Here is a 3403-nt window from a genome sequence, read left to right as displayed (position 1 = left end):
GTCATTTGGAATATGAAAAGATTTGGTTTTGAGTATAACGATTTGGGTTTGGGCAGAATTTTATTTCTGCTTGGGCCATCCAAAAAAGACTATTAACACAGACAGCCTCAGATTAGAAGCCGGTTCAGTGAAGATCTCTACAAGGGCTCACAGGAATTTAATAAAGTGATTAAGTAACTAAATAGAATTTAAACACATTTAAACATGTCTTTGAACACAAAATAATGGCAAATAATATTTGTATTGGCATATTGCCTTTTATTTAAAGTGCTTTAGAGACTTACACAATTATCCAGAAACAGTGTTTCCTTTTTTTTTGGTTTTCTAAGGACACATCTTTAGTGTCATCTAAATTTTATGAAACTGTCTTCATTTTTTACACCGAAGTATTCCCTCCCTCATATCCTCTAGTTAATATTCCTTTATATTTTAAATATCTACAAATTGCTGATTTATCTCTTTTAAAAATCCCTTCTTTTCTTTACAAATAAATGTCAATACACATCTTTTCCTTGCAGGAATTATTCCTTCCTCAGCCCTTATTCCTACCTCCCCAACCCAACACCAGGCCCTGCCCTGAAGACCTACAATTGACGTGAAGTAGAAATTACACTAAGACCTAGTTTTGGTCTTTCTCTGATTTCATCAGTTCAGGGAACTCCCTCCACTATATAGAGGAACAACTTGTCTTTAACATTTAATCTTAAGAGATTTAAATGCCTGAGGCACTGAGAGCTTAAATGATTTGCCCATGATCACTTAGCCAGTATGTATAATAGTCAGAATTGGAACCCAGGTCCTCCTGAATGGAACATCAATACTCTACCTACTATATCCCTGCTGCCTCTCAAGACCTACTTATAAGGCACAATTTATTTAAAGTTGATGAGTTAATTCTTTTTATTTTTTTATTTTTCTATAATTATTATTATTATTATTATTATTATTTGGTTGGGCAGTTGGGGTTAAGTGATTTGCCCAGAGTCACTAGTGAGTGTTATGTGTCTTCAGGCCAGATTTGAACTCAGGTCCTCCTGACTCCAGAGCTGGTACTCTATCCACTGTGCCACTTGATGAGTTAATTCTTGGAGGGGAATATCAAACATTAAGTAATCTCTGAGTGAAATTAAAGAAGGGTTTCAAACAGAAATTAAATAGAAAGATTTCAAATGGCCAAATTTGTAGGTTTTTTTTTTAGCAAATTTCTGTCCATTTCTTCCTTTTTTATGGATTAAAGGTAGTTTCTAGAAAATATTATTGTTTTAGTCATAGGTCCAAGTTGTCTCACACTTATGTGCATCTATCTGAACTTGATCGTTATATTTCAGGCCGTCATCTGCTAAAGAATAGGCTAAAAGTCAAAGGCAGGTGGAAATAAATCCAACTTCAAATGTCTTAACCTAAACCAAAGAGAGGGGTCTGGCTAATGTCTCTGAAGGATTGAAATTCCAAGAGACAGACCCCTATGGTTGTCATTAACTGCATAAAATTAACTCTGGGTTATTTGTATTAATGGTGAACAGTTAGGTCAATAATCCAAAGATTGGCACATCATTCAAAAATCCATGGTACTGGGCTTTGGAATGTGGCTATTAATTAATGATGCTGGGCTAGATGCTAGGCACATGTACAGGGATTTAGTGATCCTGCATTTCAGACTATGTAACCATCTGAGTATGTTACTCCAGAGCCTTTCTCCGCATACACCAAAAAAAGATAGCAGCTCAGAGATTCTGGCAGATTGATGACACACATATCCGCAAGGCTGAACATAAAATACCATTGAATTTGCATTCCAGTCCTCGAGCTTCAACCATACAGTCTGACAGGCCAAAATTCTAGGACACAAATCCCTATGACTGGTATCCATCACAAACAAAGAGAATTCCTTTTTAGTAGGGTTTCATCTTTCTAACAAGGCTTCTTGTTTTCTGATCCTGGCAGGACAGGAATGATCTTTATTGACAAAGCTTTTGTTCCTCCTGACTACAGGTCCATAAGGACAGGAAAGGAAGAATAATGCCAAAGGAATGTTCCTACTATCAAGTCGATCAACCTAACCCTCCTCCCATATAGGGAAAGTTGGAGCGCCAATATTGCAACAACACTTTGGTATTTTAAAGATGGCAAAAAGCAAAAAAAAAAAAAAAAGAAAAAAAGAGGAAGATGGCCTTGCTCCTGAAAACTAGTTTGTTGTTCAGTCACATCCAATTCTTTGTGACTGCATTTGTAGTTTCTTGGCGAGGATGCTGAAGTGGTTTTCCATTTCCAGCTCATTTTACAGATGAGGAAACTGAGGCAAACAGGGTAAAGTGACCTGCTCGGGGTCACATAGCTAGTAAGTATCTGAGGCCAGATTTGAACTCAGGAAGCAGAACCTCACTTGACTTCAGGCCCAGTGCTCTATTCACTGTGCCACCTAGCTGCCTTTAAGACCATTTTACTGATTTTCAAATAATAATGTTTGGTTGCTCCTCTGTCAGGAATTTAAACCCATGATGCCACACAACCCTCTCCCCCATATGGATGCAGGAATGGGCAGTGCTCTTTAAAGGCTGTAATGAACAGCTTGTTAGTGTAATTAGAGAGTAATTCTTTTTTTTTTCTTTTTTTTGGTGAGGCAATCGGGGTTAGTGATTGCCCAGGGTCACACAGCTGTCGGGGGTCTGAGGCCAGATTTGAACTCAGGTCCTCCTGACTCCAAGGCCAGAGCTCTATCCACTGTGCAACCTAGCTGCCCTGAGAGTATTTTTTTTTTTAGGCAATTGGGGTTAAGTGACTTGCCCAAGGTCACACAGCTAGTATGTGTCAAGAGTTTGGTCTGAGGCTGGATTTGAACTCAGGTCTTCCTGACTTCAGGGCCGGTGCTCTATACACTGCACCACCTAGCTGCCCCAAGAGTAATTCTTAATAGGGGGCAGGGCCCAGGGTCCCAGTGTCTCCATTGGCAAGGGTTTGATTATACCCATCACAATGCTTTTCTTGACAGTTGCATCAGATTGCTGGCATCTGCATGGATACCTGAGCAGAATATTAGTTTGGTGTTTTATGCTTCAACTCTCTGACCACTGCCCTTGGGCATTCCTAAAGGGACCATCATGGTATGCACAAAGAGTTCAAAGGACCCCAGGATCCTTTACAAATTGTATCATAATTCCAAAGTACTAATGATGAATAATGTTACTTCCTTCCTGACAGGTGATAGACTAAATATGTGGAATGAAACATTTTTGGACATGGCTAATATGGGAATTTCTTTCGACTATATATTTTTGTTATGAGGACTTTCTCTCTTCCTTCCTTCCTTCCTTTATTCCTTCCATCCTTTTATCTTTCTTCCCCCTTCTTCCTTCCTTTCTCTGTCTCCCTTCCTTTCTTCCTTTCTTTCTTCTCTCTCTCTCTC

Source organism: Vombatus ursinus, unplaced genomic scaffold, assembly GCF_900497805.2.
Source record: "Vombatus ursinus unplaced genomic scaffold, bare-nosed wombat genome assembly UNPS02014832.1, whole genome shotgun sequence".
NCBI classification, from domain to species: Eukaryota; Metazoa; Chordata; class Mammalia; order Diprotodontia; family Vombatidae; genus Vombatus; species Vombatus ursinus.
This window is presented reverse-complemented; position numbering follows the sequence as displayed.